The sequence below is a fragment of the Mya arenaria genome, chromosome 5 (genome assembly GCF_026914265.1).
Source record: "Mya arenaria isolate MELC-2E11 chromosome 5, ASM2691426v1".
In the NCBI taxonomy this organism is placed as follows: Eukaryota; Metazoa; Mollusca; class Bivalvia; order Myida; family Myidae; genus Mya; species Mya arenaria.
The window spans coordinates 51,713,490-51,737,517 of NC_069126.1; the positions used below are offsets into that span (position 1 = coordinate 51,713,490).

Below are 24,028 nucleotides of genomic sequence, written 5' to 3' on the forward strand. Positions count from 1 at the left end.
TTTAATATTTTTTTTTGGTCAAGATAGTGAATATATGACATTTAAAAAAATATTCCACAATTTTTCATAAAAAAGTGACTAATAACTTTTTTTCAAATGACATATATTTACTATCTTGACAAAAAAAATAAAATAAAAAAATATATTAAAAATAAAAAATATAAAAAATATATAATATAATATGGTCATATATTGTCAAAAGAAGATCTCTGCTGAGAGATATAGGGTAATTTTGTTCCAGTTGTAATAAACTGTTGTGAATTAAGGTTGCTCGCTGTGCCCTTCTTATAGTATTATTCTAACTATTATAATAAATTAACCACATAAAAAAAAAAAATGCATAAGTTCATTATTGTTAGTCGCGCAATCTTAATTTTATAAGCTTAAGAAATTGCAGGCTTGTTGCGATCTTAATTTTTTTAAGATTGCAAGACTGCAAAGGTGAAGCAATCGTAACCTATACTAAGATTGCGGGGTGCTTTTTGGAAGCTTACGAAACATAAAATGTTCGCAAGGTTAATTTCTTCGCGCACATCCGCATGCATAACATTTTAGGGCTGCAATCTTAATAAGGTCGCAGCAAGCGTGCGCAAACTTATGGTGAACTTGTCACGAGCTTGCGGCAAACTAGTTTTTTTGGTTTGAGTTATGATAAAATGAAAAGTAAATGTTTGATTAACTTCAGTTTGCATAGTATAGCATGTATAATGTGGTGTATATTATTTGTGACAGCTCAAAATGACCCAAAACAACCAATATCTGATATAGCCAATGCAATGTGACAATTTGTATACTAAAAACTGATTGGTTTGAGGAAATATTATTGTTCAACACACAGATGCCTCCAAACCCACCTTAACATTATTTATTGTCAAAATATATGCATGGGACAGCCGATTTTCAAAAGTTACTGAGTTAACGTGGGATGAATAAGTGGTCCTCTACCAAGATTGTGCATTTACGCTCATTGGGTTAAATTCGGTCCCACCCTTTTTGACCTTCTGTCTTTTTTTTGAAACTACAATGAAGAAATTTTGACCATAATCACAATTCTGTAAACAAATAGCAATGTAGTAGCTGGATGACCTGTTAGCCTACTTTCTTATTTTTGAAACTACAGCAATGAAATTTGGGCCATGTGTAGAGTTTTGAAAACAAATATCAATATTGTTCTCGAATGACCTTGACTTTGATCTTTTGACCTACTCTCTTTTTTTAAGGTGCAGCAATTCAATAACATTTTGACCATGTGTATAGTTTTGAAAACAAAATCAATGCAGTGTTTGGATTACCTTTGTTGTACCTTTTTGATGTTTCTTATTTTTGAAGTCTCTGTTATGAAATTTCGAGCATGTGTACAGCTTGAAAAATATGTCAATATTGACATTGCCAGGTGCCCTTTTGACCTACTTTCTATTTTTGAAGCTATATGTACAGTTTTGAAATTTGAATCATTTGTACATTTTTGAGAACAAATATCAAGCTACATTGATTACAAAGGTTAAACACTTTTATTCAGGTGAGCGATTTAGGGATATCATGGCCATTATGATTTTGTTTGCGTTTTTTAAGAAAAAAATGGTAGGGTCAGCCCTTTATTCATAGGTGGGGTTGGGTAGCCCGAACCAAAGGTGTTCTTTTTAGGCACAATGATAAAGAACAAACACATGTTATGGTATAACATACATGCCATATTTCTGAAAGGCTTCCCTGGGTATTTTTAGTAGCAAGTTTTAATTGTTATTATTTTTTTAATTCCATGGGTATATGGGTCCCCCGGCGGGGGACAAGGTGATGGGTCAGAATTCCGTGGGATTTTTCCTCCCGCCGGGGGATTTGGCATGTATGGTGTTATATTTTAATAAAATGGAAATCATGCAACAAGCATTATTTACTATGGCGATGAAGGTTAATGTTAAACCAACAAATGTTTGGTTAAAGGTAAATTGTAATAGCCAATTGAAATAAAATTAAATGAACACTAATAAAATCTATACATGTATTTTATTATTCTTAAAAAGAGAATGATTGACTAATATTTTAAAACCTTAATTACATCACAGTAATATATTTAAGTAATATCAACAGCTTCATAGTCAAAAAATCAATATGATCGGGCAATCACCGACGCTTATAAACCTATAATAAAATCCTCTGTGAAAAAAGGAACTCTGTGAAACTCAGCAGAATTTAGCACGGAAACGGGTTAATTGCTCCGATGAATTCCGCAATTTACTTGTATTACTAGCAGGGTTACCGCGAAAAGTGGAAGATTGTGTGGTGTGGAAAGTGGACTAAATTTTGTGAACGGTGTGATGGAAATGAATAGGTTGAGATGCAAATGTACTGTTTTATGCTTATTATGTACACAGGTTCTTAATAACACACTATTATACCAATAATTGGTGACAAACATTACAATAAATTTTGACTTATATGATATTCAATCTTGTCCCATCATTACTTATGCCTTAAAAGAACTATATTTAAGCATGATGAATAACTATATATAAAGATTAAATGTGCATTGAAATTAAATATTTGTTTCAGGGGTCCTATGCCAGTTCAACACTCCCCTCCCAGAAGATGTAACAGCAACTGTTGCTGAAGATGTCACCTTAACTTTGGATATAATGCACTTTAGCCACATTTCAAACATTTTATGGAGCGTTACTTTAGATTCTAGTACTACAACATCATTTGATATCCTTGTCTGGTTTTCTGCTTCTGGAACAAGCATTGTTTAAAATAACTATAACATTGAATACACTACTGACGGGAGCCTAACCTTAAAATATGTAGCTCTAAACAATACTGGAGTTTACAAAATCTTTGTAACATACAAAGCAACGTCACCTGGGGACGCAACTACTGAGGATACTGTTAAAGTGACTATACAAGGTTGGTGGATTTGTTTGACTTTTGGATACGTAAAATATGTTTCTATAATTTAATTATGGAGACAAATGTAACAACATGGCATTTTTAGACCTCCATAGACACCCATTATGTAAATTAAAGGCAGATTTAGCTAACTAGAGGGCTTTAAAAAAACAATAATGTTTAAATACCAAAATACCAAAATTTTATTCATTGCATTGAAATATATTTAATTTATCAGCTAAAATTTAAATATAAATCTCAATTTTTTTAACAGAAAAATGTTTATTTTTCCCACATTGTTTAAAAAGCATGGGAAACAGGTGCCTGTTTACTTTAACCTGTCAATTTAATGAAAGTGTCAGAAAGGTGAACTGATAGACATAATCAAGTTGTTGTCAGTGTACAGCAGTTTCTATTATATATATATATATATATAATATATATACCTTTTTATTTCTTTAAGGCATTAAGAAATCCACTTGTCCCTTAAATTTTAGCCTACTAAGGATAAGCCAGACAGTGCAACCTTGTTTGTAAATAAACCTACTTACAATCATACGAAAGTGCAGAGTTTATATTTAAAATTGCCATTGCCGAAAACATGTTATTACAAAGTTTAACGCTCTTTCTTTCTACCTACTGAGGCAACTGATCTAGGTCAGCAATTTCGCGGACAATTGACCCTCTTGGATTTATGTTGCACCAAATTAAAAAAAAAATAATTCAAGGGTGAGAATGGTTCATAGAAAACTTATAAAAATCTAAAGGTATTTGCATGAAGAAATTCAAGAGCATGCATTCTTAATATATGTTTCCACTGACACACACATGGGTCGCAGTGCTAACGTGAAGGTTATAGGTGGCGCTTGCGTTTGGTGTTCTACGTCACGTCTATGGCGCTTACCATGAGTTTTATTTTTCGAACTGCGCTCTTTTAGCAATTGTACGGAGCAGGTACGGTGATCATTGCGCTAACAATGCACTTTTCCCGCGTTGATCAGCGTTTACATGACAATGAACCAACTAAATAGTGTATAGAGTACATTGTATGCAATTAAACATTAATTTCACCATGACTGATGTGCAACAGCAAGCATGGCTACTGCTTGCCTATATGTAAGTCCAGCAGATCAAGGATGATGCAGATGCTTTGGATGTCATTCTGAGACGATGACGAAAAGGAACCCAAGACGTATGCGGCTTTGGATTTGATCATGGCTGAATGAAAGCAATCAGTTGCAGCATAGTCTGAAAAAATGGAGAATTGATTGAGATATCGTTTTTGTGGGCAGATCAAAAAAACATGCCGACAGCGCAACCACAAACTAGAACTCTGTAGGAACATAGTAGAACGTAATCTTGTGTCAAACACTTGGTCACAGAGCCCAAATATGGGAAAACCTAGTTAACACTCTCAAGGTAACATTTTCTGTCTAAATTTCCTGAAAATTTGTCAAAAGGTTGTTTCAATGAATTCTTTCTCGAATTCGAATATGGGTAATCTGGGGTGTCAAAAACACGGTCACAGAGCCCAAATATGGAATAAACGTTGTAAACACTCTAGAGGTAACATGTTCACATCAAATATCCTGAAACTTTGTCAGAAAGTTGTTCCAATTATTTATAACTCAAGTTCGAATATTGGTCATCTGGGGACAAAAACAAGGTTACAGACCCCAAATATAGATAAAACCTTGATAACACTCTAAAAGTAATATTTTCAGCCAAAATATCCTTGAAATTTGTCAGAATGGTTGTTTTATGGTAATTTTATAGTCAATTTTGAATATTGGTCATCTGGGGTCAAAAACTAGGTCACAGAGCCTAAATATGGAAAAACCTTGTTAGTACTCTAGAGATAACATTTTTATCCCAAATACCCAGGAAATTTGTCACAAAGGTTGTTTTGGTCATGTTTAGGCCAAGTTCGAATATGGGTCATCAGGTGTCAAAAACTAGATCACATAGCCCAAATATGGAAAAAAAAAACTTTTAACACTTAAGAGGTAACATTTTCATCCCAAATATCCTGGAAATTTGTCGGAATGGTTGTTCGGTAAATATCTAGCTCAAGTACGAATATGGGTCATCTGGGGTAAAAACTAGGTCACAGTGCCAAATATGGAAAAACTTTGGCAACACTCTAGAGGTAACATTTTCAGCCCAAATATCCTTGAAATTTGTCAGAAATATATTTTGTTGATTTCAAGCTCAAGTTCGAATATGGGTCATTTAGGGACAAGAACTAGGTCACAAAGCCGAAATTTAGAAAAAAACCTTGTGAACACTCTAGAGGTAATATTTTCGGCACAAATATCCTGGAAAATTGTCAGAAAGGTTGTATGGCTCTTTTGGGTCAAAAACATGATCACAGGGCCCTAGTATTGAAAAGTCTTGTAAACTATTTAGAGGCTACATTTTTCAGCCCAATGTCAAAAACTAATAATAATACACTGCCAGTCAACTGACAAGTCTTGGAAGGGGTTTACAAGTCTGTTTATAGTAGATTTCTAAAAAGTTTTCTTCAAATCCTGACCCTTTTGTCAAAGTCATCCCTGCCTAACATTTTAGTCCGTTTTTACAGGTGAGCGATCTAGGGCCATCATGGCCCTCTTGTTTAATTGGTTAGGCTTTTCCAATCATATGGCAGATCGAAAACTGAAGGTTGGCAACTGAATCATGGAAATGAAAACCAAATGATCATGTTAAGGGAAAAGGTTTGAGACATTCCAAAAACAGTCTTACGAAATGTGCTAGTCCGGCTGACATGTCCCGCATATTTTGTACGTGTCTCGCAACTCTTTCGTAAATAATGGTCTTGATGTAATATTTTGAGACGGATATTGACCGAAAAAGGTACCCGAAAGCCAAATGTATGCAAAAACTTTTGTCTTGCCACTGATTATTTGCCTTAGCAGTATAGTAAGTCGATCCCACATTGATGTTTGATGTCACAAAACATCGACGAAAGTTGGCCATTTCTGATATGGTATCATGATGTTGGTTGCCGGAGATAAACAAGTAAATATGATGCATCTGTAACGGAATATTTCAACTATTGATTGGTTCTTGGTTTGCAACATTTTGCACAATCAAAATCGTCAGCACTCAATATGTTTTTGCTTCGGTGTCATATTTGTTTGGACAGGCAAATATTTTTCCGGACAGGCTGAAACTTTCAATGTGCTTGTCTGGAGTACAAGCAAAAAATTTACAATTTCGGGAAAACTGGAGTAAGCTTTATTAGATTATTGTAAAATGGATACTGATAAAAAACATTAAACATATTCGAAAGGACAAGAAAATAGATACAATTGTAGATTTTGTTCTCAGTGAAGTCCACAGGCCTGTCAGACTAAAATGCTTTATTGGATAAAGAACAAGTCTGATAGGCATGTTATGAGTTTCAGGTATGCATGCTTAAATTGTGCTAATTTCGACCACCGGGTCAAGATCCTTTTCACCAGTCTAATAAAAACTTTTCTACTATATAACTTGTGAATGGTTTGACCTACAACCATGAAACATCAGTGGTAGGTTGCCTTTGATCAGTATTTTCCCAATTATTGTTTTTCTGGTCAAAGATCAAGTTCACTGTCTACACAGTGTGATGAATATTTTGTTCACACTATAAATTGAGAACAGATTAATATATGACCAGGAAACTTCAAAAGTAGGTTGCCCTTGACCAGAGTAGATGATTGGTTTTTGAAGTCAGATCAAAGATCAAGCCATGATAAACAGTCTAAAGAAAACTTTGTCTACAGTTCAAACAGTGAAATGTTTGTCAGGATGTTTAATTTAGAAATTGAGTTTTGATTTGTATTGAACCAGAGAACATCAAGCTATATGTTAAATTATATAGTTAATGATCATTGTTTCTGATGCTATTGATAAAATTGCTCACCACAGCTCCTTTTGATGTTTTTCATATCATTGCCATGTCTGTTGATACTCCCTTCGGAATATTTCAAATCATACCTGTATCAGTCGATGTTTTCATCAGCATATTTTATAGTATTGTTGTATCCATCAATGCTCTCATCATTGTATTTCATGCCACTGCCATCTTCTCTGGTGTTTCCATTCTCATTATAATTAATGTCAGTTGAAGTTCCTGTGTTATTTTATGTGAATCTGTGAGTGTATTTTATATCAATGTCATGTCGGTCAAGGTTAATGTCAAAAATAGTTTTTGCACAGCTTATTTTCCACTCCTTTTTCAAGATGAGCTATTGTGATCGACCTGTGTCCGTCGTCCGTCGCAGTCGTCGTCGTCGTCCGTCGTCAACAATTTGACTGTTAACACTCGAGGGGTCACAATTTGGGAACAGTCTTAATGAAACTTGGTCAGAATGTCACCTTCATTAAAATCTTGGACGAGTTCGATATTGGGTCATCTGGGGTTAAAAACTAGGTCACCAGGTCAAATTAAAGGAAAAGCTTTTTAACACTATAGAGGTCACATTTATGACTGTATCTTCGGAAAATTTAATCAGAATGTTAATATCAATAATCTCTAGGTCAAGGTCGATTCTGGGTCATGTGCGGTCAAAAACTAGGTCACCAGGTCAAATTGAAGAAAAAGCTTGTCAACACTCTAGAGGTCACATTTATGACTATACCTTCATGAAAGTTGGGTCACGTGCGGTCAAAAACTAGCTCACTAGGTCAAATCATAGGAAAAGCTTGTTAGCACTCTAGAGGTTACATTTATGACTGTACATTCATGAAATTTAGTCAGAATGTATACATTGATTAGTTCTAGGAAATTTTTAACCTTAGTTATGTGTAGTAAAAAACTAGGCCACAAGGTCAAATTTAAAGAAAAGCTTGTTTACAATCTAGAGGTCACATTTATAAATGTTTCTTCATGAAAGTTAATCAGAATGTTTATATTAATAATCTATTAGTCAAGTTTAAATCTGGGTCATGTGTTGTCAAAAACTAGGTCATTAGGTCAAATCATAGGAAAAGCTTGTTTGCACTCTAGAAGTCACATTTATGACTGTTTGTTCATGAAACCTAGTCAAAATGTTTATATTGATTAGCTCTAGGCCAAGTTTGAATCTGGGTCATGTGCGGTCAAAATCTAGGTCACCAGGTCCAATTTAAGGAAAAGCTTGTTAACACTCTAAAGATCACATTAATTACTGTATCTTCATGAAAGTTGGTCAGAATGTTTATATTTATAATCTCTAAGTCAAGTTTAAATCATGGTAATGTGTGGTCAAAAACTAGGTCACTAGGATAAACACGTTAACTGTTCAGTATTCAGGAAATTATAATGATTACTTTTATTTTTTAATAGTACACACTATTTGCTAAAGAGAAACAGCACCGCGACTTACATACTTATATATGTTAATATATGTACCAATTCTTGAGAAATGTTAACATTAAGGTGACTTATAGGCCCAATGGGCCGGGTGTTATCATCATTTATATTTGTATTGTGAATGTCATTTGTGTTATGCACATTTCACTATAATAAACAACTTACTTTCTTACTTATAAGGACTAAATATCAGTAAGTAAGCTATTGACTGGGAGGTGTTATCTGGCCACTTGTCTATGTGCTAAAGGGTTAAAGGAGTTATTTACATCTCAGTGTAGGCTTTTTGCACTTACCATTTGTATGTTTTACTTTCTGAATTTTAGATACTTGCCAGTCCTTTAAATCCTTTACCTTTTTAATTTGAATCTCATAGGAATGTTTGGCAGTTATAGGATAGATATATATGTTTTTCTGACAATAACACAAAAACAGTTTTAAAGTTGGTGATATTTTATGAGTTGACACTGAGTTGATTGTGCAGTGATATTTAACCAAGTTTTCATCAATTACCGGTATTGTTGAACAAACAGTGAAATTACATTTAGATTTAAATTTCCTCAATTAACTCATTGTCGGCTAGCAAAAAGTTTAACCATTTCACATGAACTAAAGTATGAATGTTGCAGCAATACATTTTTTTTTCGAACACATACAAGAAATTAATTGGCTATACTTTCTAATTTCCCATATGAAGCCAGTGACTTCGTAACATAAGAATGCGGCACTTCTGTTTTATGGTATGGATTGAATAATTTTACAACAATTGAAACAGTTTTTTTTTTGTGAAAAATTTTGCATTATAAAAACAAAGCATTTGCCCTAGTTTTCATCCAAAAAAAAAACACATGACCTTTTGCCTCGAAAGAGTTGTTTTTACTCTCAAAGGTCTATTACAGTTATGTCAGTAGGGTAGTTATGTAAAATGAATTCCTTATGGGGTACTTGCTTGAAATTACGCCCACTTGCTCCAATTTTATTGTCCGAATTTCCATAGTACAAGTTGAATAGGTGTGCGTTTAATACATATGTTTCTATATATAGTAACACAGGGATTTCACGATTATTTAAATGACTCGGTGCATTATCAGTTTCGCTGCCAGGGCCGATTATCGATTATCATTTTACAGCCCGTGGAACGTTAACTCTTGAGAGCCTGTTTAAGATACATGTGCCATAATTATGTTATATTGTATACAGTATTATGGAAACTGAATATTTATTAATAGTTTTAAATGTTTATGCTTCACCATTATCGAAATGCATTACCCTGTTTCATTTTAGTACTTTAAACCAAAATGTTGTATACTTAATTATTCATGTTTAACAATAATTGAATTTGCAAATAGATATTTTAGGTGATGTTGAAATAGATGGAAGAAGCAATGATAATAGTGGAAGGTGCTGTGATATTTGATTACTAGAGCTTAAGACACTTTATTGATTTTATATGATGGTACACTGTTTGTTGTTTGTGTATCTATACTTAAAACTCTTTCAGTGTGCAAGCAATTTAACATGCTTTTGTCAGTGTGCAGGCAATTGACCGAAGTCCTGTGGGTGCAGGCAATTGAACAAAGTCCTGTCTGTGTGCAGGTATCTGTACCAAGTGCTGTCAGTGTGCAGTCAATTATCAAGTTCTGTCAGTGTGCAGGCAACTGAACAAAATCCTGTCAGTGTGCAGATATGAGAATCAAATTATGTCTGTGTGCAGTCAATCATCAAGTCCTGTCAGTGTGCAGGCAACTGAACGAAATCCTGTCAGTGTGAAGTCAATCACCAAGTCCTGTCAGTGTGCAGGAAACTGTGACAAGTCCTGTCAGTGTGCAGGCAACTGTGGCAAGTCCTGTCATTGATTATCCAGGCAACATGTTTGATCAGTATCTTTTTCAATATTCTTTGAGAACAAATATCAAGTTATATTGATTACAAAGGCTAAATTCTTTTACGCAGATGAGCGATTTAGGGCCATAATGGCCCTCTTGTTATTAAATCTTGATGAAACATGGTCAGAATGCTTGTCTGCATTATATCTTGCTTATTTTTCAACTCGGGTCAAAATCTAGGTCACTAGGTCAAATCTTAGGAAAAATATTTCCACGTCATAAATTCAACATTTTTTTCATATCTTGATGAAACTTGGTCAGAATATTTGTCTGCATAATATTTTGCTTATTTTCTATATCGGTCATCCCAGGTCAAATTTTAGGTCACTAGGTCAAATCTTAGGAAAATCTTTCAACGTAATAAATTCAACAATTTTTGTCAAATCTTTTTGAAACTTGCTCAGAATATTTGTCTGCATAATATCTTGAAAGTTCTTTAATATTATTCATCCCCGGTCAAAATATAGGTCACAAGGTCAAATCTTAGGAGAAAGAATTCCACAGTCATAAAGTTTCATTAATTTTTGTCGAATCGTAATGAAACTTAGTCACAATATTTGTCTACATCTTGTCTTAAACATTTGTGAATATGGGTCACCTCAGATCAAAAACTAGGTCAAATCTTAGGATAATTCTATGCTTACCAAAACTATCAATATCAGTCAACAACTACATTCAATTGCTATTTTATAAACACACATCCCAATCATGATTTTTTTTTAATCCATATTTTTTTTTAAATTTTAATTTTAATTAACTTTTAAAATATTTGTGTACTTGAAATCTTAGATGATAAAGTGTGTCATCTAGGGTCAAAAACTAGGTCTCTGGGACAGATCTTATTAGAAAAGCTGATGTATTGATAACATGTTCATTTTTCCTCACACAAATGCAATAGTTTCTGTTGATCAGGTTATTTGTATGAACGATATCTCTAATAAGTATAAATATGGGTCTTTTTGGTTAAAAATACTAGGTCACTAGCTCATTTGTATTTGATAATTATGTTAGTCAACATCAAGAGAAAAGAAGTATGTGATATATGTATTGGTTTATAGTCAATATAAACACTAAATGAATTGCAGTTTAGAAAGTATTATAAATAAACAGATATATTGGTAGTAACGGAATGCATACAAAATAAGTAAAATATTCATATATCGATGATGGTTATAAAATTGAAACTTAAGTTAATGAAAAAGTACACATGTGTAAACATTATGATCAGGGCTTTTAAAAACTGACAATTTGCCTGGGTCTGGATTGATTTTGAGCACGCCAAAACAATATCAGGAATAGAAAATGATTATAAAAATGGTGCGATTTTTTTATTTTTTTCAATTTAATTCAAAACGGCTAAGTCAGTAAACTATTTGATGCACAAACCAGGTTTGTCATTCACAACCCAATAAAAGTGACAAGATCACAGCCATCAGAATTACGCAACCATCTGCTTTGTTTCGCTATGATGAACACTCGATAACTTCTATTTTGGATATTGTTCGCCATGTTATTTTCCATGTCCGGAAAAACTTACTTTTAGGTTAATATAAGGCTTTGCTTATTTACAGGCTAAAAAGCAGGTTTAAATACACACTTCATTAATCCTTACATAAAATTATCCGCAATTATCAATGGTTATTTGTTCTGACTAATGTAAGTCTTATATTTGAACCAACTGCAATCTAAACTAACACCTGCAAAAGTTTAACTTATTAGCATAATTGTATTGAAATGCTGAGTTACAGATAAGATGTTAGTTTCATAAATACGTAATCAAAACCACAGTATTCCCGAAATGTGCTAGATTGCCGGACATTTCTAGTAAGATTGAACAAGTCTGTAAACACTGTAAAGTTTGCCTTAGCGGTAGTTAGTTTATCCCATATTAAAAATTGACGTCATATTATATCGCCAAAAGTCAGCTATTTCCGATATGGATCATGATGTTGATTGCCAGGGTAAACGAATTAATACGATGCATCAGTAATGTCATTTTATTACAACTGTTTTTGATTGGTTCTTGATTTGCAACAAGGCACAGTCAAAATCAGTTGGCTGATACTGTGATATCCTTTGCGAGGGCACTGCCTTTCAAAAACTAGAATCTTAGCAAGAACTATAAGGATAATGAAGATATTCAATTGAAACTTTGGACAAATATTACCAGCGACAATACATTCATATATATTTAGTTGAAGGCCCAAATTAATAGTTTCAATAATTATTGAGTTAATTTTGCCCCTTATTATTATTCCATACCTGCAAACCAATTCCTTAACCAACATGTACACATTGTAACATAGACAATAAATTAAATGATGCACATGTGAAGCAATCTAAGACCCATATTCAATTTAGTAATTTACCTTGAGTTTTTGAAAAAAGTTGATGATTCTATTAAACAGAAAAAAATATTTCAATCACATGAAAATTATGTTATCAGTGACAATATGAACAATAGGTGGATTGTTCAGGAGCTTGCTTATGTTACAATAATTGTCAACGGTGTGTTGTTTAAAAGTTTAAAAGATGAAATATTTTATGTGCTGCTCATATATATTTAAATAAAACAAGTACAGCTGAAACAGTCTCAAATCTTTTCAGAAATATTGCAGTTCACAAGTGTATTTAACTTGCAAAGCAGTTAAGTTTGCAAGGATGACATTAACAATGAAAAATATGTTAAATGTTCAAAGGTCAAATATTGGGTCCAGAAACTTCATACTTGCATGGTATGCAAGCTTTTATGACTTAGGCATGACCCTATTGATTTTGAGATCAGTGGGCCAATGGTCAAGGTCATGATCATTTAATATGTATTAATTGGCCACACTTCAAGGTCACATAATGGGGGAGACAAACACTTTTCAAACAAGCAAATTCTATATATAATTGAAATTGACAAACGGACTGATTTTAACACTTTTTTTCTGGATAGCTGAATTATTTCATTAGTATTAACAGCAACATCTTCACAATCTACTCCAGGTAATTATTATTTATATACACCCTATATCATAGTTTAAAATGTAAATTTCTCTCGTTGTCTAATGCATGGTACATACACTCACACTCTTGCTATGAATCTACTCATTTCTTTGGCTACATGGTGTTAAAAATATGTTACTGTAGCCAATCGTGAAAATGTATGCTCCTTAACACAATATTCGTTTGGTAAATGGATTGATCTTTATATTTTATACCATGTAAAATAAATCCGGGGATAGCAGGGGAAATGGGCCGTGTTTTTACCTTCCAGGAGACCCGGCAGTGCTGAGTAAATGCGGTGGTTTTGTTTTCACTTCGAAAAGAGTGGGGAATGGGCCTTGTTTTTTTTTTTTTTGGGGGGGGGGGGTTGGGGGGAGGGGTAATTGGCTGGACTAAAAATCAAAGTCCTCGCTATTCTAGGGGGAGGGGGGGTGGTTACATTTATTGTCTGGTTCATAAAAACAGGCCCGTAACTTATTTTTGCAGTCAAATTATTACATGTATTCGTTTGACTTTTCAAGGACTAGCTCCGGTGATGTGGACATCATATATTCATGTGTATTTAAAAGAAAGGAAATAGCTAAACATTTAAAAGGTGCATATACATGTAGTTATTAAAAATCTTGTTTTTAAGCTTCATGTATATCCCTGTAATTTATAACAGCAACCATATAATAGTATGCAGTAACTTAACACTAAACGTCCAATCAATGTGAATGTCTGTCGTACAGTCAGACATGTCCGGTATGTTTCCATTTTGACCGGCGACACGTTGTTATCGGTTTGTCACATTGTCTTGTAAAAATTACAGTCAGCACTGTTTAATTTTCGGAAAATTGACTTTTACTTTCTATTTGATAGTTTTCAATAAATGTTTAATGTTATTTTCGACTATTATATCATGATTATTTAGTGTGTTAGTCAGTGTATCACTATTTCTAAAAACCATTTTGCACATGTTTCAATAAAACCTGAAAATACACGCAAGGCTCTGATTTCAGCTCGTACTGTTAGACTTATTAATAGGCGGGATTTGAGAGAAATGTTCGGAAATTACAAAATTTATTATCTATTTTTTTCGACAAAGTGGTTCCGAGCAATCAAACCGATTTAAATATGATGAAGAATATATCTTGCTGACACTATATCCGCTCTGTTTAACATTGTCAAAACAATAACTCTAATTTTGCTTTTGCATTACTGTTGTGTCTGACTTGAATTGTACTACTGTTCATTATGTTTTATAACCATTCTGTATCTTAAATTTAAAGATGAATAAAATAGTTAGATCTAGCTGCTTTATGGTTGGACGAACCGAAGGAGGACTATTAATATGAGTTGTTGTTTTTTTTTGGCAAAGGAGAGAAAAAATGATTACTTAAAGATCAAAATATTGATTTGTATGCCTTTTTGTTCAGCTTCCACTTTATTTTATAACAGTAGGACACATCTAACTAAGAAAATCTAAACATGAACATATAGGCAAATATGACTGAACATTGCGACAAGTATATATTTATTGCGACAGGTAAACTTTTAGTGTTTACCTGTCACAATGTCCTGTGAAGAAAAAAAGTTTTTCGCACTGTCTGAAAGTCTTGAGGCATATGAAACAGTATTGTATTTTATAAAGAACATGATATAATGCACATTATATAAACTTTAAGAATAACTTAATTAAGTCTAGCTTATTGTTATATTTCTAATTTAAAATCCATCTGTGTAAAATATTAAAGAGCCTAAGCAAACAGCAGATTCACTAAGATAAACATGAAGATTATTTGTACCTTTTGAAATGTTGTTCATTTGAATCAGCCCTTTTGCAATGTTCTGTTTTTGCTGCATAAATTTACATCCTGTCCAGTGCATGCTTGACTATTTTCATGTACATCCGCCAGTCCGTCCGTCCGTCAGTCAGTCAGTCCGGCCGTCAACAATTGCTTAAAAATCTTCTTCTCAGAAACTACCTGGCCAAATTCAATGAAACTTCACAGGAAGCTTCCTTGGGTGACCATCTACAACAATACAACAAGGGGTCACAATTGAACAACAACAATAACAACTAAATGGCCGTCTTCCTGTTTTGCTTTAAAAAACTCTGAAACTACCGATTCAAATTCAATAAAACTTTACAGGAAGCTTCCTTGGGTAACCCTCTATAAAATACAACAAAAGGTCACGATTGATCAACCACAACAACAACAGTAACAACAACAAAATGGCTGACTTCCTGTTTTGCTTTAAAAAAAGCATCTCCTCTGAAACTACCGCTCCAAATTAGATGAAACTTTACAGGAAGCTTCCTTAAGTGACCCTCTACAAAAAAACAACAAGGTGTCACGATAGATCAACAATAACAACAACAGTAACAACAACAAAACGGACAGCTTCCTAGTTTGCTTTAAAAAAACATCTCCTCTAAAACTGCCAGTCCAAATTCAATTAAACTTTTCCTCTACAAAAATACAACAAGGGGTCATGATTGATCAAAAACAACAACAACAACAAAATGGCCAAAATGTTAAAATCTGATAGTAATGTAAAGTTTACTCTTGAAGCAAGGGCAGCAAGTCTTGCTATATGGTCTCCCTTTTTGTTGGAGATTCCACAACTTTCTATTTTTAGTAACAAGGGAATAGATTTTAAGTTTTATCAAGTCTTCAACATAGTCACTTCTAAGGTAATTATTGTTCTATTTTTAGATTCATATATTCAAATAATTATTATACAATTTATTCTTCAGAAGAAATTTCATTTTTACTTAATGATATATTTAATAATTAGACTTTTCCATTGAACTTCATGTAGATTATTGTAAACTTCATGTACATTAGTCTAAGCTACAATCTTATCTTCTGTGTGGATAGTGAATAAGCCTTAATTTATATAAAGACATATTTGAATTAGAACATGAGAAGGAAGGTGATGTGAACCTAGATGTAAGAATATTAGTGGAAGGTGCTGAATGTTTACTGATATTTGATTTTTAAAGCTTATTTTTAGGCAGTTTATTGATTTTATTGGATGGTGCACTGTTTGTTGTTTGTGTATCTATACTAAAAGTTATTTCAGTGTGCAAGCAATTTAACATAGTTTTGTCAGTGTGCAGGCAACTGAACAAAGTACTGTCAGTGAGCAGGCAACTGAAAAAAGTCCTGTCAGTTTGCAGGTATCTGTACCAAGTCATGTCAGTGCAGTCAATTATCAAGTCCTGTCAGCGTGCAGGAAACTGTGACAAGTCCTGTCAGTGTGCAGGCAATTGTAGCAAGTCCTGTCAGTGATTATCCAGGCAACATGTTTGACCAGTATGTTTTTCAATATTCTTTGAGAACAAATATCAAGTTATATTGATTACAAAGGTTAAACTCTTTTACTCAGGTGAGCGAGTTAGGGCCATTATGGCCCTCTTGTTATATACCTCTTGGATACTTAAAATATCACAGTTCATTAAAGGCACTGTAGCATAATTTCAGCATCCATTCATTTTAAAATATCTCTTCGGAACTATTTTGAAAGTCAATCATATAAAGGTGGCTTGTTGATGGCCAACAGTGTAATCACCAGTAATATTTTTGGAATATTTGTCAGAGTGCAGGAAATGTTGTGCTTTGCAATCAATATCTGTCTTATGGGAAGGTACTACTTTGTAGCTTGTTTCTGTAGTTTCTTTGTATTATTGTAAGTTGTCTCATTTCAGAAATCCCTGACTGCTATTGCTGCAAAGACAAAAAGACGAGGGATAGTGTTTGCGGGACATTCTTAGCAGTGTACATTTGCGCAATGGCTGTGTTAGTGTTTCGCGGTTATAGAGGTAATAATTATAAGATCATTGTTATTGTATAAATATTAGAAGAAGATGTGGAAAAGGATTTATAAACTTTCTGACCCAATTTGTATGAGGCCTAATATTAAAGATGCACTCTTACTCCCAAATAAGATTTATCACACTTAATAATATTGTTTAATGTTCAAAATTTTAAGGATGAATAAATGTTGAAAACAATTGTTCTTATGAAGGATACCGAGTTTAAATTAAATGAAATGAGCATTAAACAAAGCATTTCCACCTGTTAAGGTTTATCATTCAATTGAGGTTTGTTATGAATTTGTATGTATTGATTTTGAATAAGAGTGTCACTTTAAAGTAAAGTTATATGTAGCTTTAATTGATGCTTTTTGAAGGCTATGAATATGAACACAGGTATTAAGCATAGCTCATAATAACCTATCAGCTATGATGTTATAATTAAATACTTATATATATATAATGTTCATATTGAGCCATTTATTAATTATGTTAATGAATATTTATTTCAGGAGGTATTTGAAGTAAACTGTTGAATGTATCTGTTATAAAGGTATTTAAAATGAAAATATTTTTTTTTTTTTTTGCATTGATATATAAAGCTGTTTTTATTTCAGTCTTTCCTCCAAATCAGCCAATAACAACAGTACTATTGATTTGCGCAATAATTCTCTTCATTGTTGCATTGACTGGGTTGATTTTTAGTGCCATCTGTCTGAGCAAAGGTAAAGTTTGCTACACCATTAACATGATTGAAAAAGTAAATGTTCGCTCATCTTTGCTTATACGACTATACCCCCAGCAGAGCTATTGAAAAAGTGTCTTCTTACGGTTGTTAGTGGACCGTGCACGAGAATTTCGAGTAATCCAACTAGCTGAAACACTATTTAGAAAGGCCATGATATTAATCTAATGTTTATATTTTGGAAATATAAATCTGTATTTGTTTATTAATGCATTTATTTGCTCACTAATTTATGCAATACACTTATTATCGAATAATTTAGATACAGTTACTCATTTTTTTCTTCAAAAGTGCCCTTTTACAGACGTAAGAAACCGTTTCGCTGTATCTATTACATATTCACTTATGTCTTAAGTCTAGGTTTGAAACTCACAATCAGAAACAAAAAGTTCATTGTGTTGTATAACAGATCCAGGGGATGGGATTAACTTTTTCAAGGCAATGTAGAAAAACAAATATGCATAGAATATACCTGAATGGATTATTTTATACTAAAATTGGTTAAGCATCTAAAGTCTGCCTCTTAAGGAGGACTCTAAACATTAAGACCAAACTTGGAGGGAGGAATCCAGGGGTCCACGTTGCATGCGCCCACTTTAACATCAAGTCCTGTATCTACCTCTGGGAATTAATTATAGTAAAGCCTGTACCTGTTATTTGGAACATGCTCAGCAATTATCACTATCAATGCTTTAGTAGTAGAAAAATAACAATAAAATAAGATTTGCTTTTGAATCTGAAACTCCAGGGCTTTTTTAAAGAACCCATGGGTCCGACTATCAAACCCATTTCGAAAGCAAAATATAATATATATTTTTTGGGAATGACTTTTTACCTGTACTGGTTCATTCAATATAATAATAAATTATGTGATGTAAAGTTTTGGGGGTAATTAAATTCAGAAACCATTGATTTCCATCACATTCAGAGATCAGTGTGAACAATTATCTGTCATGATTTGTTGCAATTGATATTTCAGCCTTTTCAGGTCTGTTGAAAGGGAAATGCTAATACTTAATAATTTCCTCATTCGTAGGAGACTGGAAAGCTTGTTCTTTTTACTGTAAAATTTCCCAATTTCCGCATATTCCGCGACGCAAGTTTTCCCAGAAGACTAGGGTCTTTTTCCCAAAATTGGAAGAAAAAGCCCTGAACTTAGTCTCAGGATGCTAGTGAATATATCTCTCAGTCATAAAATGTAGTACTGAAGATGAACTTAGTAGGCCAATCAGTGAAAATATGTTTTTCTATGACACTCGTGAAATAAAATACGATCTTACACTGAAATAAACAAATATCCTCTATTTATTCGCCACTGCGAATTTCCCCAGTACATTTTTACTATATATAGTATGTGCATAAAGTATGTGCATTTAACGGCCAACTGTCTAACGCGGCCACGGCCTTTATATTTTTTACCCAATGGAGCCATATAAACGCTTAATTGCGGCCACTAATCCCTTCTCACTGACACTTCCGCTTGTAATTCTTTCCAATACACAGCTTTAATTATTCCCCGCCTTGAAAAGGCGAGGGGATTTAGTAATGGTAGGCGCGATTCCGTGCGTCTATGCTTGCGTCCGTGCGTGCGTCCGTGCGTGCGTCGTGCATCCGTCCGTCCCACATTCATTTCTTTGCATCTCCTCTTACATTTCTCATGCGATTTCTACCAAACTTTCACAGATTGATGATCATAAAGTGAAGCAGCGCATATTGTCGGGATTTCGCGATTTGACCATTTTTAAAAGTGTTATTGCCCTTGGCTTACTTTACATTTAAAATTGGTTTCTTCGCAACTCCTCTTACGTTTTTCATGCGATTTCTACCAAACGTTCACAGATTGATGATCATAAAGTGAAGCAGCGCATATTGTCGGGCTTTCCCGATTCGGCCATTTTTGAAAAAGTTATTGCCCTTTGCTTATTTTACATTTAAAATTGGTTTCTTCGCAACTTCTCTAACTTTTTTCATGCGATTTCAACCAAACTTTCACAGATTGATAACTGAATAGTGACGCAGCGCGTAATGTCGGGCTTTCGCGATTCGGCCATTTTTTGAAAGAGTTATTGCCCTTTCTTTATTTTACATTTAGAATTGGTTTCTTCGGAAATCCTCTTACGTTTTTCATGCGATTTCTACCAAACTTTCACAGATTGATGTCTATATCGTGACGCAGCGCATATTGTCGGGCTTTTACGATTCGACCATTTTTGAAAGAGTTACAGCCCTTTGTTTATTTTACATTTAAAATTGGTTTCTTCGCAACTCCTTTTACGTTCTTTATGCGATTTCTACCAAACGTTCACAGATTGACGACTATATAGTGACGCAGCGCATATTGTCGGGCTTTCGCGATTCGGCCATTTTTGAAAGAGTCATTGCCATTTTTTCATTTAAAATTGGTTTCTTCGCAACTACTCCTACGTTTTGTATGGAAGAGTCATTGCATTTCTTATTTTTACGCATATATTATGTTCATGAAAAACTACCCTCACCATTGATTGGCTTTCGTTACAAAAAATGCCCCCATGAGGCGGAGGATATAGCTGTCTGTGACCGCTCTTGTTGCATACTGTTGCCATATGTGTTTACTCATCCAGGAATTAGATTTATAACACGTTGGCGAATGTTTTGATCAGAATTGACACAATTTATGATGATACTTTAATAATAACGAACTAAAGTATCATAAACCGACGAAGAGCACCGGTTAATATGAATTTACAGTTTGCATTGTCACTTGAAGGTGTGAAACGAGTTACGATATGTATACATTTCCATTTTAATTTTCATTTATATTTCTACGAACGGATATTAACATTGCATTCTTTTCGATATTTTTTTTTAAATTTTGATAATGGCTGAAAATAAGACAAATCGAACATGTTTGACTCTAAAAAAACGTGTCGAGTGTATACAATTATTATAAAATAGCCGTCGTGCAAAAAGCGTTGCCAAGGAAATTAACTGTGGACTGACTTATGTCAATTTCTTGCTTAGGCATAAGCCAGAAATTGTGGAGGAATATGAGAGCATAAATCATTCATCTTATGCATTTTATTTATAAATTTGAAATAAAGTTATTTTATATACATCTGTTTTTAATCTTCTTTAATAATAATACTACTGATGATACTGACTGTGGTGTGAGACTGTGATGAAGTTGCATAAAAGACCTCTGTTTAAACAAAGATAAAATGGCGGAAATGTCCAACCTTGATTAATACTTAATACAGGTTTGACTGTATACTCCAAATTATGACAGTTTGTTATTTTGACATGCTCGGTAATTTAGCGACATGCCGCACGCTGTCATGGTTTCTTTCTCACCTAACGCTATATCTGCAGTTCAACATAAAGAACATAGAAAATGTGTGAAATTCCACCACATGGGTTGCAATATGACTTCGGCTTAGCGGGAAAATCAAGACAGACATATGCAAAATCATTTTATAAAGAAAAAGGAGGAATAAATTCAGGACTGGGGAAAAAGTTTGACACAAGCAGAAAATCGACATGTCAAGTTTGGACATGTAAATATATTGTGTTTTGAACTGACCTCTTCAACCATAAGGAGGATTTGCTTTTGATTTACTTTCACATACTATCAAGTCATGATTGTATAGATGATCATAAAGACAGAATTTTGTGCAGATACCACTTTTAACAGAGTTTTACCCTTAGTAGTGAAACACTCTTGTGTATCTTAATCCTTTTCCGCCCTTTGAGTATTTGCTTAAAAATATCAGATGATCAGGTGTTATGTGTGCAGATAACCAAAGAGGAACAATTTTGTGCAGTGTCCATTAATAGAATTATTGACCTTTTGGAAAAAAAATCTATAATAATATTATAGAGTAAACTAAAAAAGCTTGTTTGATGAACTCAACTTGAGTCTTCTTCATTGCTTCAATCTTTCACAGATTGCCAGGCATCATGAGCGGATGTTTTCTATATGTTGAAAAGTCATTCCATTCGATTTCACTGACTAAAGTACTAGTGATAGTTGATAGCTATTGTGATAGGGTGACTGTCCGTTTTCCATTATCATCTCTCAGTCGTCCATCTAGCGTCAACATTTTCCTTCAATCAACTTCCTTCTAAACCACTGGGACAATTTCAACCAATTTACCTCCCAAATTCCAGGAATTTCCATTCTCGGCCTCGTGCTATTACATCATAATTGAAAGTTATACCTGTGATTGATAGTATAAATAAACACCTTCTGATTTTATCCTGTGATCATTCAAACAAAATTCAATACCCATAATGCTTCACTTTGCTTTTATAAACATCTGGGATATTGTTTACAAAAAGGAACTTGCAAGATTGAAATATTTAAATGACCCATTTGAGATGCGGTTGATGTGTCTGCATCGAGTAGTCAATAGAGTCGGCGCTAAAGAGCAATATCAGCCAAACTTGTTCACATACGCTACATATTTTCATGTTTTTATAAGCCCGTTTAAAAATGGGACATAAAATAGTTTCATCTGTGGTAAACGGGTGGGAGGACTGTCAAATATTTTGTCCAATCAATAACTTAAGAACCCTTTGTCCAATCAGGTAAATGATATAGGGCTATCTTGGCCCTCTTGTTTTTATTTATAAGCCATCACTTATTACTTCTTTTTGCTTTGTTTCTTTTTCAGCAAAGAACTGCTTTAAAGACGACACCATTGCAGGATTCAGTATGGCAGGAATCAGTGTAGTTGGAACAATTGTAGTAGGAATTCTGATTTTCCTTAATCATGGAGAACCTGGTAAATAACATTTCGTTTGAGTTACTTTAAAACCAACTGATTAATTTTAATATATTTTTGAAGTTGACTGATAAACATTAATTGAATGTATTATGGTGAAGTTGTTCTTCTTCATTTTTGTTTTCCCGCATCAGTTTTAGTGCTGCTTCTGTTAGTCACAATCTTGTTAACTTTTCCAATTTGACGTTAAATTCAAGTCAAATGAAGGAAGTGAAAAAAAAAATATCTTGACTGTCTGGATTTAAAAGAAAGTAGTAAAAAGTAATTAGCCCTGGTGTTGTTGGCGATGTGACATTGTGCAAAAAATTAATTTTGATATTCAACAAAAAACTTGTGTTCCGTTCATAAAACTTGGAAAACAATTGCAATGCCCTTAATGGTGGTGATTCACACATGTCTATTTAATATTCTGTTACACTGGCTTTAATAGTAATTATCCCATTTTCAACTGGAAAAAAGAACAAAAAAAATAAGTTTGTTATATAAACAGAAAGAAAATGGATCCAGCCTGAACAACAAAACTATCAGAATTTAGAATACAACCTTTTAACATTAGAAATAGTAATATATTTTGGTTTTCCATGATAAAATGCTTGTTAAAGCAAAATAATGTGACATATGACTCAAATACATGATGAAGCCAATGAAATTGCAGATAGGTTATCATTAGGCGCTTTATCATTACGAATTTTACCTTTGGCAGGTGTTTAAAGGTCTGCCTTCTGCCACTCATCTGATACACACTCCCTACGTCAGATTTTGCGTTGGCTGTGTATAAGCCAATGTGGTAGTATGTTTAGTTAGTAAGATGACCTAAATAAAATTTCTTATTGTGGGTGTCTGTGTATGAGCCAATGAGGTACATAGTGTAAATTCTTACCCTCAATAAAACAAGGAAATAGATAGAACATAAAATTATTAAGTAAAACCTTATCAATTGATTAAGTTTTTGTAACAGTTTATTAGATTATAACCTATTTTCAGCAAATTTCATGACTGTTTAGTCTGGTGGCACAAAGGTGACATGCGCAACACCTTATTTATATTGTGGCCACAACCTAGTAAATTGTGGCCACTACTTGGTACCTTGTTGAGGGCACGATTTAGTAACTTGTGGCCACAGCTTTTTAAATTGTGGCCTCAACTTAGTAAATTGTGACCCAAACTAAGTTTAGCCAATAAAAACAGCCGTGTCATCTTTAGCTCTTTATGGCTTTTACCAGTGGTAGTACTGTACTATTGATACCCCGGATAATTTGTCTGCACATACCGGCTTTTTTTAGTCCTGATGGAAGCAATTGGAAGAAGAACAAGGATGGGATGCTGTCATGGTCGCGAATCATGATTTGGACATGGATGATAAACTCAAACCTAACGCTCATTCCATAGCAAGCATCGTTGTCACATAACTGTGTAACCATGTGTTTGTCTAGAATGCTCAATTATGTTGACAACAAAGTGTAAACAGAACGAGCGTCACAAAATCTGATAAAAGACTACTTATCCCTGTCTTCATAGATATTTTTCACTTTTGCTGGGTACAAATGGTGTTTTAGTACCAGGGGTTCGAACCATGTAATTACAATAAAGCGTGAAAGGCAAAACAAGTGTCTTGATTAA

The 24,028-nt window shown here is 33.7% G+C and overlaps 1 long non-coding RNA gene across 1 annotated transcript; it reads left to right on the forward strand.

Annotated features, from left to right (window-relative positions):
* Positions 1 to 2,650: 2,650 nt before the first annotated feature.
* Positions 2,651 to 22,410, forward strand: LOC128233836 (uncharacterized). Its single transcript, XR_008260792.1, has 4 exons — positions 2,651 to 2,901; positions 16,793 to 16,906; positions 17,518 to 17,625; positions 22,298 to 22,410. It is a non-coding gene; the product is annotated as an uncharacterized LOC128233836 (long non-coding RNA).
* Positions 22,411 to 24,028: the final 1,618 nt, after the last annotated feature.